We start from the raw sequence: 11,086 nt of genomic DNA, 5'->3' as shown, positions 1-11,086 counted from the left end.
GTAACCCAGCACAGACCCCCTGCAAACATCTTCTTTCCATTTTCTTTCCTCTCCTGACACGAAGAGATGACTTAGGAAAAGCGTACTGCTCGCATTTCACCTGCACTGCTTCTACTTTCACTTTCGCTCTCCTTGGCAGTAATTAATAGCGGTGGTTGGGGGGCTGGGGCATTCCCCCAAAACGGCTGCAGTTACATCCGGGCGATTGTGGCACTCCATTAGCTTTGTAATTTAAAATCTAAATCTTCTGGAATTGTTAGTTCCTGTCAGGAATCACCCGTACCTGCAAATTTTCTTAATGCCTACGCTTGAACCCAGCCACTGCTTAACAGCTCACCTTTATTTTCTTCATTTAAGAATCTAAAGCTTCGTTTACTGCTTGGGTTGGAAGCAGGAGCTGTCGCTGCCTCTGAACTTTCTAACAGCCCTGTTACAATTTCAGTATTACCCACTCCCAATTTAGCTTTCCAGTTCAATTTTCATTGTAGATTCTAAAACTTTCCTTATTTTGTTTCTGATCAGGAGTCATTAATGCCTGCAGTTGATTTGTAACGGCTGTATTTAGATTGAGCTATTAATGACTTGCAACTCTATTTATGGCATAAAAAAGGACTGCCTTTATTTTTTTTTAATTACAGATTAGGAATAATGACTGCCTGGTTTGTTCAGTACTAGCTGCGATTAAATTTAGTCACGACTCATCCCTAAATAATATGTGTTTATTTTCACTCTAACATTTTAACCTTCCCTTTACTGGTCAGGGGCACCGACAAGTGCCCGTGCGTACCTCCGCTCCCCCTGCGCCGGCTCCCCAGGGAACAGCCTCTTACCCTGACCAGAGTCTGCAGCGGCCCGTTGTCGTCCCAGCTCCTCGCCCTCGAGCGGCGGATCCGCTGCTGCCCAGAGGGGACGGAAATGGCGCGGGGTAAAGCTCTCCGGGCCGCCTGCGTCCCGCGCGGAGGCGGTGAGCTCAGCAGCCTGTACGCTGTTGGGGCCGAGCCAACAGCCTGAGGAGGAGTCGCAGGGCGTAGCTGTTTCTGCAACAACCACGCTTTCCCGCCTGGCTGGACAAGAAAGCGGGGCCTGCGGGGGCCTGGAGAGGCAGCATCGCTGCAGGTTGTGCCACGGCTGTTGAGAGGCCAAGGCAACACCTGAAACAGTGAACGGCACAACTAGTGAAAACCCCCAAGGTTCCGGGTTCAGGAAAGACAGGAATTGCAGCAGCACAATAAAATGATCTCACGAGGGGGAAAAAAAAACAGCAAAGCAAAAACCAAACCCCAAACAGAACACCATACCACTAAACCGTCTCACCGCCCCCTCAGCGCCCAAAACAGCATCCTGGGAGGAAAAAAGCAAAGCAGGCCACAAGGGACCTTTCTAGTACAGATGCCGCCAAAGAGTGCCAAGCTCTGGAATCCTTACCTCAGGCAATGCCTCCGCTTCTCTAAACGCCAGAGCACGCCTGCCCGGGGGGCTGAGACAGCCCCAAAGCTGCGACCACCCGAGGGAACACGGGAGCACCAACGCCAGAGAAGCCCAGGGCCAGAGCCGGGGCTCTTCGACCCCCGGGCCCCGCCCCCGCCCTTCCCACAGCGCCCCGCGAAAGGGGCGGGCCGAGCCCCCCGGGGGGTGAAGGCCCCGGGAGCCGTACGAGAGCCGCCTGGAGTTCCCGGCACGGGAGGGAGGGGGGAGAGAAAACACCCAAACCGACCCCCCCGAGCAGAGCAAACACAGGCTCGGGCTGTTGCCGGGGGGCGGGGCCTGTCGCTAAGGGGAGAGAGCCGGCACCGCCCCCCGGGCCGTTGCCAGGGGGTGGAGCCTGTCACTAAGGGGGTGTGTCCAAAGGGACGCTGGCAATGCCCCTGGAGCCATCACCAAGGGCAGGGCCTGTTGCTATGGAGGGTGGGGCCAGGCAGCACCAGCAACACCCCCAGGCTGTCACCAGGGGGTGGGACCTGTTGCTAACTGGGGATGCTGGGGAGCACAGGAGCACGGCCCCACCCCACCAAGCCCTCGCCAGGGGGCGGGGCCTGTCGCAAAGGTGGGTGGGGCCAGAGGGGTCAGATATCAGACCGCGCGTATAGACCAGTGCGTCCCAGTAATGACCAACATGCCACACAGTATGGATCCCAGTACATCCCAGCTCCCTCCCAGTACATCCCAGGATATCCCTGTACATGCCAGTGCCTACCAGCACATCCCAGTATATCCCTATTCCATACCAGAGCATACCAGTACATCCCAGTTCCCTACCAATACGTCCCAGTTCCATCCCAGTACGTCCCAGTTCCATCCCAGTACGTCCCAGTTCCATCCCAGTTCCCTACCGGTTCCCTCGCACTGCATCCAAGTTCAAACCCAGTACGTCCCAGTACATGCAGTTCCTTCCCAGTCCCCTCCCAGTACATCCCAGTAGCTCCCAGTACACCCCAGTACATCCCAGTTCCCTCCCAGTTCCCTCCCAGTTCCATTCCAGTACATCCAGGTACATGCCAGATTCCTCCCAGTACATCCCAGTTCCCCCTCAGTACATAACAGTTCCCTCCCAGTACTTCCCAGTACTTCAAAGTTCCCTCCCAGTACATCCCAGTTCCCTCCCAGTACATCCCAGCACATCCCAACTCCCTCCCAGTCCATTCCAGTACCCTCCAGTACATCCCAGTACATCCCAGTTCCCACCCCGTACATCCCAGTACATACATCCCAGTTCCCTCCCAGTACATCCCAGTACATCCCAATTACCTCCCAGTCCATTCCAGTTCCCTCCAGTACATCCCAGTACATCCCAGTTCACTCCCAGTACATCCCAGTTCCCTCCCAGTTCCTTCTCAGTACAACCCAGTAGATCCTGGTACATTTGAATTCCCTCCCAGTACATCCCAGTTCCCTCCCAGTCCATCCCAGTTCCCTCCCAGTAAACCCCAGTTCCCTCCCAGTACATCCCAGTACATCCCATTTCCCTCCCAGTACATCCCAGTTCCCTCCTAGTACATCCCTGTATGTCCCAGTTCACATACACTGTTCGCTCCCATTTCCATCCCAGTACATGCCACTTTCCTCCCAGTAAATCCCAGTTCCCTCCCAGTACATCCCACTACATCTCAGTTCCCTCCCAGTTCCCTCCCACTTCCATCTAAGTACATCCCAGTACTTCACAGTTCCCTCACAGTACATCCCAGTACGTCCCAGTTCACCCTCGGCACATAACAGTTCCCTCCCAGTACACCCCAGTACATCCCAGTTCCCTCCCAGTTCCCTCCCAGTACATCCCAGTTCCCTCCCAGTTACCTCCCACTTCCCTCTAAGTACATCCCAGTACTTCACAGTTCACGCCCAGTACATCCCACTACGTCCCAGTTCCCCCTCGGTACATAACAGTTCCCTCCCTGTACACCCCAGTACATTCCAGTTCCCTCCCAGCACATCCCAGTTCCCTCCCAGTTCCTTCCCAGTACAACCCAGTAGATCCTGGTACATCCGAATTACCTCCCAGTACATCCCATTTCCCTCCCAGTATGTCCCACTACATCCCAGTTCCCAACACATTCCTCCCAGTACATCCCAGTACATCCCATTTCCCTCCCAGTACATCCCAGTTCCATCCCAGTACATCCTACTACATACCAGTTCCCTCCCAGTTCACTCCCAGATCCCTCCCAGTACATCCCAGTTCCCTCCCAGTACATCCCAGTACTTCACAGTTCCCTCCCAGCACATCCCAGTACGTCCCAGTTCCCCTCAGTACATAACACTTCCCTCCCAGTACATACCAGTACATCCCAGTGTCCTCACAGTACGTCCCAGTTCCCTCCCAGTACATCCCAGTTCCCTACCAGTACATCCCAGTTCCCTACCAGTTCCTTCCCAGTACATTACAGTTACCTCCCAGTACATACCAGTACATCCTGGTACATCCCAAATCCCTGCCAGTTCCACCCGGTACAACCCAGTACAAGCCTGTACATCCTAGTTCCTCCACGGTACATCCCAGGGCATCCCCGCACATTGTAGTGCCTCCCAGTACATCCCAGGTGCCTCCCAGTACTGGGAGGGAACTGGGATGTACTGGGAGGGACCTGGGATGTACTGGGATGTAATGGGACGGAACTGGGATGTATTGGGAGGCACTGGGAAAGAAGTGGTAGCGAACCGGGAGGGAATTGGGATGTACGGGGATGAACTGGTAGGGAACTGGGATGTACTGGCATCGAACGGGGATGTATTGGGATGTACAGGAACGGAACTGGAATGTACTGCGATGTACTGGGATGTACTGGGAGCGAACTGGGATTTACTGGGATATACTGGGAGGAAACTGGGATATACTGGGAGGCACTGGGAGGGAAGTGGGTGTCAACTGGGACATTCCAGTTTCCTCCCAGTACATCCCAGTTCCCTACCACTGCAGCCCAGTACATCCCAGACCCTCCCAGTCCGTCCCAGTTCCCTCCCAGTCCGTCCCACTACATCCCAGTACATCCCAGTTCCCTACCACTGCAGCCCAGTACATCCCAGATCCCTCCCAGTCCGTCCCAGTTCCCTCCCAGTCCGTCCCACTACATCCCAGTACATCCCAGTTCCCTCACAGTACATCCCAGTTCCCTCCCAGTTCACACACAGTTCACTCCCAGTTCCATTCCAGTACATCCCAGTACATGCCAGTTGCCTCCCAGTTTCCTCTAAGTACATCCCAGTACTTAAAAGTTCCCTCCCAGTACATCCCAGTTCCCTCTAAGTACATGCCAGTACTTCACAGTTCACTCCCACTACATCCCAGTCCGTCCCAGTTCCCCCTTGGTACATAACACTTTCCTCCCAATACATCCCAGTTCCCTCCCAGTAAATACCAGTTCCCTCCCACTACATCCCAGTTCCCTGCCAGTATGTCCCAGTACATCCCAGTTCCCTCCCAGTAAATACCAGATCCCTCCCAGTACATCCCAGTACATCCCAGTTCCCTCCTAGTACATACCAGTTCCCTCCCAGTACGTCCCAGTACATCCTGGTACATCCCAGTTCCCACCCAGTACATCCTACTACATACCAGTTCCCTCCCAGTTCCATCCAGTACATCCCAGTTCCATCCCAGTACATCCCAGTACTTCACAGTTCCCTCTAAGTACATCCCAGTTCCCTCTAAGTACATCCCAGTACTTCACAGTTCCCTCCCAGCACATCCCAGTATGTCCCAGTTCCCCTCAGTACATAACACTTCCCTCCCAGTACATACCAGTACCTCCCAGTGTCCTCACAGTACGTCCCAGTTCCCTACCAGTACATCCCAGTTCCCTACCAGTTCCTTCCCAGTACATATCAGTTACCTCCCAGTACATACCAGTACATCCTGGTACATCCCAAATCCCTGCCAGTTCCACCCAGTACAACCCAGTACAAGCCTGTACATCCTAGTTCCTCCACAGTACATCCCAGGGCATCCCCGCACATTGTAGTGCCTCCCAGTACATCCCAGGTCCCTCCCAGTACTGGGAGGGACCTGGGATGTACTGGGAGGGAACTGGGATGTACTGGGATGTATTGGGAGGCACTGGGAAAGAAGTGGTAGCGAACCGGGAGGGAATTGGGATGTACGGGGATGTACTGGCATGGAACGGGGATGTATTGGGATGTACAGGAACGGAACTGGAATGTACTGCGATGTACTGGGATGTACTGGGAGCAAACTGGGATTTACTTGGATGTAATGGGAGGAAACTGGGATATTCTGAGAGGCACTGGGAGGGAAGTGGGTGTCAACTGGGACATTCCAGTTTCCTCCTAGTACAACCCAGTTCCCTCCCAGTCCGTCCCAGTTCCCTCCCAGTACATCCTACTACATACAAGTTCCCTCCCAGTTCCCTCCCAGTACCTCCCAGTTCCCTCCCAATTCCTTCCCAGTACACAGCAGTTACCTCCCAGTACATCCCAGTTCCATCCCAGTACATACCAGTACTTCACAGTTCACTCCCACTACATCCCAGTTCCCTCTAAGTACATCCCAGTACTTCACAGTTCCCTCCCAGCACATCCCAGTACGTCCCAGTTCCCCTCAGTACATAACACTTCCCTCCAGTACATCCCAGTTCCCTCCCAGTTCACTCCCAGTACATAACAGTTACCTCCCAGTACATCCCAGTACATCCCAAATCCCTGCCAGTTCCACCCGGTACAATCCAGTACAAGCCTGTACATCCTACTTCCTCCACAGTACATCCCAGGGCATCCCCGCACATTGTACTGGGAGGGAACTGGGATGTACTGGGAGGGAACTGGGATGTACTGGGATGTAATGGGACGGAACTGGGATGTATTGGGAGGCACTGGGAAAGAAGTGGTAGTGAACAGGGAGGGAATTGGGATGTACGGGGATGAACTGGTAGGGAACTGGGATGTACTGGCATCGAACGGGGATGTATTGGGATGTACAGGAACGGAACTGGAATGTACTGCGATGTACTGGGATGTACTGGGAGCAAACTGGGATTTACTTGGATGTAATGGGAGGAAACTGGGATATTCTGAGAGGCACTGGGAGGGAAGTGGGTGTCAACTGGGACATTCCAGTTTCCTCCTAGTACAACCCAGTTCCCTCCCAGTCCGTCCCAGTTCCCTCCCAGTACATCCTACTACATACAAGTTCCCTCCCAGTTCCCTCCCAGTACCTCCCAGTTCCCTCCCAATTCCTTCCCAGTACACAGCAGTTACCTCCCAGTACATCCCAGTTCCATCCCAGTACATCCCAGTACTTCACAGTTCACTCCCACTACATCCCAGTTCCCTCTAAGTACATCCCAGTACTTCACAGTTCCCTCCCAGCACATCCCAGTACGTCCCAGTTCCCCTCAGTACATAACACTTCCCTCCAGTACATCCCAGTTCCCTCCCAGTTCACTCCCAGTACATAACAGTTACCTCCCAGTACATCCCAGTACATCCCAAATCCCTGCCAGTTCCACCCGGTACAACCCAGTACAAGCCTGTACATCCTACTTCCTCCACAGTACATCCCAGGGCATCCCCGCACATTGTACTGGGAGGGAACTGGGATGTACTGGGAGGGAACTGGGATGTACTGGGATGTAATGGGACGGAACTGGGATGTATTGGGAGGCACTGGGAAAGAAGTGGTAGTGAACAGGGAGGGAATTGGGATGTACGGGGATGAACTGGTAGGGAACTGGGATGTACTGGCATGGAACGGGGATGTATTGGGATGTACAGGAACGGAACTGGAATGTACTGCGATGTACTGGGATGTACTGGGAGCAAACTGGGATGTACTGGGAGGAAACTGGGATATACTGGGAGGAAACTGGGATATACTGAGAGGCACTGGGAGGGAAGTGGGTGTCAACTGGGACATTCCAGTTTACTCACAGTACATCCCAGTTCCCTACCAGTGCATCCCAGTACGTCCCAGTTCCCTCCCAGTCCGTCCCAGTTCCCTCCCAGTACATCCTACTACATACCAGTTCCCTCCCAGTTCACTCCCAGTTCCCTCCCAGTACTTCACAGTTCCATCCCAGTACATCCCAGTTCCCTCCCAGTACATCCCAGAACTTCACAGTTCCCTCCCAGCACATCCCAGTACATCCCAGTGTCCTCACAGTACATCCCAGGTCCCTCCCAGTTCCTTCCCAGTACATAACAGTTACCTCCCAGTACATCCCAGTACATCCCAGTACATCCTGGTACATCCCAAATCCCTGCCAGTTCCACCCGGTACAACCCAGTACAAGCCTGTACATCCTAGTTCCTCCACAGTACATCCCAGGGCATCCCCGCACATTGTAGTGCCTCCCAGTACATCCCAGGTCCCTCCCAGTACTGGGAGTGAACTGGGATGTACTGGGAGGGACCTGGGATGTACTGGGAGGGAACTGGTAGGAAACTGGGATGTAATGGGACGGAACTGGGATGTATTGGGAGGCACTGGGAAAGAAGTGATAGTGAACCGGGAGGGAATTGGGATGTACGGGGATGAACTGTTAGGGAACTGGGATGTACCGGCATGGAACGGGGATGTACTGGGATGTACAGGAACGGAATTGGAATGTACTGCGATGTACTGGGATGTACTGGGAGCAAACTGGGAATAACTGGGATATACTGGGAGGAAACTGGGATATACTGGGAGGCACTGGGAGGGAAGTGGGTGTCAACTGGGACATTCCAGTTTCCTCCCAGTACATCCCAGTTCCCTACAAGTGCTGCCCAGTTCCCTCCCTGTCCGTCCTTGTTCCCTCCCAGTTCCCTCAGTACATCCCAGTAGATCCCAGTTCCCTCCCAGTACATCCTACTACATACTAGTTCCCTCCCAGTTCACTCCCAGTACCTCCCAGTTCCTTCCCAGTACAAAACAGTTACCTCCCAGTACATCCCAGTTACATCCCAGTACATCCCAGTACTTCATAGTTCCCTCCCAGTACATCCCAGTGCTTCACAGTTCCCTCCCAGCACGTCCCAGTACGTCCCAGTTCCCCTCAGTATATAACACTTCCCTCCTAGTACGTACCGGTACATCACAGTGTCCTCACACTACATCCCAGTTCCCTCCCAGTACATCCCAGTACTTCACAGTTCCCTCCCAGTTCACTCCCAGTTCCCTCCCAGTACATCCCAGTATTTCACAGTTCCCTCCCAGTACATCCCAGTACTTCACAGTTCCCTCCCAGTACATCCCAGTACGTCCCAGTTCCCCTCAGTACATAACACTTCCCTCCCAGTACATACCAGTACATCCCAGTGTCCTCACAGTACGTCCCAGTTCCCTCCCAGTACGTCCCAGTTCCCTCTCCAGTACACAACAGTTACCTCCCAGTACATCCCAGTACATCCTAGTAGATTCTAGGACATTTCAAATCCCTGCCAGTTCCACCCGGTACAACCCAGTACAAGCCTGTACATCCTAGTTCCTCCACGGTACATCCCAGGGCATCCCCGCACATTGTAGTGCCTCCCAGTACATCCCAGTTCCCTCCCAGTCCGTCCCAGTTCCCTCCAGTACATCCCAGTTCCCTCCCAGTACATCCTACTACATACCAGTTCCCTCCCAGTTCACTCCCAGTTCCCTCCCAATTGCTTCCCAGTACACAACAGTTACCTCCCAGTACATCCCAGTTCCATCCCAGTACATCCCAGTTCCATCCATGTTCCCTCCCAGTACGTCCCAGTTCCCTCCCAGTCCGTCCCACTTCCCTCCCAGTCCGTCCCACTTCCCTCCAGTACATCCCAGTACATCCCTCTACATACCAGTTCCATCCCAGTTCCCTCCCAGTAAATCCCAGTTCCCTCCCAATTCCTTCCCAGTACATCCCAGTTCCATCCCAGTACTTCACAGTTCCTTCCCAGTACATCCCAGTTCGCTCCCAGCACATCCCAGTACGTCCCAGTTCCCCTCAGTACATAACACTCAGTACATAACACTCAGTACTGGGAGGGACCTGGGAGGGACCTGGGATGTACTGGGATGTACTGGGAGGGAACTGGGATGTACTGGGAGGGAACTGGGAGGGAACCGGGAGGGAATTGGGATGTACGGGGATGAACTGGTAGGGAACTGGGATGTACTGGGAAGTAACTGTTGTGTAGTGGGAAGGAATTGGGAGGGAACTGGGAGGGCACTGGTATGTAGTAGGATGTACTGGGAGGGAACTGGGACGTACTGGGATGTACTGGGAGCGAACTGGGATTTACTGGGAGGAAACTGGGATATACTGGGAGGAAACTGGGATTTACTGGGATATACTGGGAGGGAAGTGGGTGTCAACTAGGACATTCCAGTTTCCTCCCAGTACATCCCAGTTCCCTACCAGTGCATCCCAGTACGTCCCAGTTCCCTCCCAGTACGTCCCAGTTCCCTCCCAGTGCGTCCCAGTTCCCTCTTAGTCCATTCCAGTTCCCTCCAGTATATCCCAGTACATCCCAGTTCCCTCCCAGTACATCCCAGTTCCCTCCAGTACATCTCAGTTCTCTCCCATTTCCCTCCAAGTACATCCCACTTCCCTCCCAGTACATCCCAGTTCCCTCACAGTTCACACACATTTCACTCCCAGTTCCATTCCAGTACATCACACTACATGCCAGTTCCCTCACAGTACATCACACTACATCCCAGTTCCCTCCCAGTACATCCCAGTTCCCTCTAAGTACATCCCAGTACTTCACAGTTCCCTCCCAGTACATCCCAGTACATCCCAGTTCCCTCCCAGTACATCCCAGTACTTCACTGTTCACTCCCACTACATCCCAGTACGTCCCAGTTCCCCCTTGAGACATAACAGTTCCCTCCCAGTACATCCCAGTACATCTCAGTTCCCTCCCAGTACATCCCAGTACATCTCAGTTCCCTCCCAGTACTTCACAGTTCCCTCCCAGTACTTCACAGTTCCCACTAAGTACATCCCAGTACTTCACAGTTCCCTCCCAGCACATCCCAGTACGTCCCAGTTCCCCTCAGTACATAACACTTCCCTCCCAGTACATACCAGTACATCCCAGTGTCCTCACAGTACGTCCCAGTTCCCTACCAATACATCCCAGTTCCCTACCAGTTCCTTCCCAGTACATAACAGTTACCTCCCAGTACATCCCAGTACATCCTGGTACATCCCAAATCCCTGCCAGTTCCACCCGGTACAACCCAGTACAAGCCTGTACATCCTACTTCCTCCACAGTACATCCCAGGGCATCCCCGCACATTGTACTGGGAGGGAACTGGGATGTACTGGGATGTAATGGGACGGAACTGGGATGTATTGGGAGGCACTGGGAAAGAAGTGGTAGTGAACAGGGAGGGAATTGGGATGTACGGGGATGAACTGGTAGGGAACTGGGATGTACTGGCATCGAACGGGGATGTACTGGGATGTACAGGAACGGAACTGGAATGTACTGCGATGTACTGGGATGTACTGGGAGCAAACTGGGATGTACTGGGAGGAAACTGGGATGTACTGGGAGGAAACTGGGATGTACTGAGAGGCACTGGGAGGGAAGTGGGTGTCAACTGGGACATTCCAGTTTACTCACAGTACATCCCAGTTCCCTACCAGTGCATCCCAGTACGTCCCAGTTCCCTCCCAG

At 53.7% G+C, this 11,086-nt stretch overlaps 1 long non-coding RNA gene across 6 annotated transcripts in view; it reads right to left on the bottom strand.

Annotated features, from left to right (window-relative positions):
* Nucleotides 1–722: 722 nt before the first annotated feature.
* LOC142066965 (uncharacterized) overlaps nt 723–11,086 on the bottom strand; it is a 196,536-nt gene continuing 186,172 nt past the window's right edge. For 4 of the 6 annotated variants that reach the window (XR_012663837.1, XR_012663834.1, XR_012663839.1 and 1 more), the window contains one exon: nt 724–1,151. This is a non-coding gene — a long non-coding RNA (uncharacterized LOC142066965). Of the gene's footprint in view, nt 1,152–11,086 lie in introns of all 6 variants that reach the window. The other 2 variants (XR_012663836.1, XR_012663835.1) reach the window with 2 other exon arrangements.

The sequence above is a fragment of the Phalacrocorax aristotelis genome, chromosome 20 (genome assembly GCF_949628215.1).
Source record: "Phalacrocorax aristotelis chromosome 20, bGulAri2.1, whole genome shotgun sequence".
Classification (NCBI taxonomy): Eukaryota; Metazoa; Chordata; class Aves; order Suliformes; family Phalacrocoracidae; genus Phalacrocorax; species Phalacrocorax aristotelis.
This window is presented reverse-complemented; position numbering and strand designations above follow the sequence as displayed.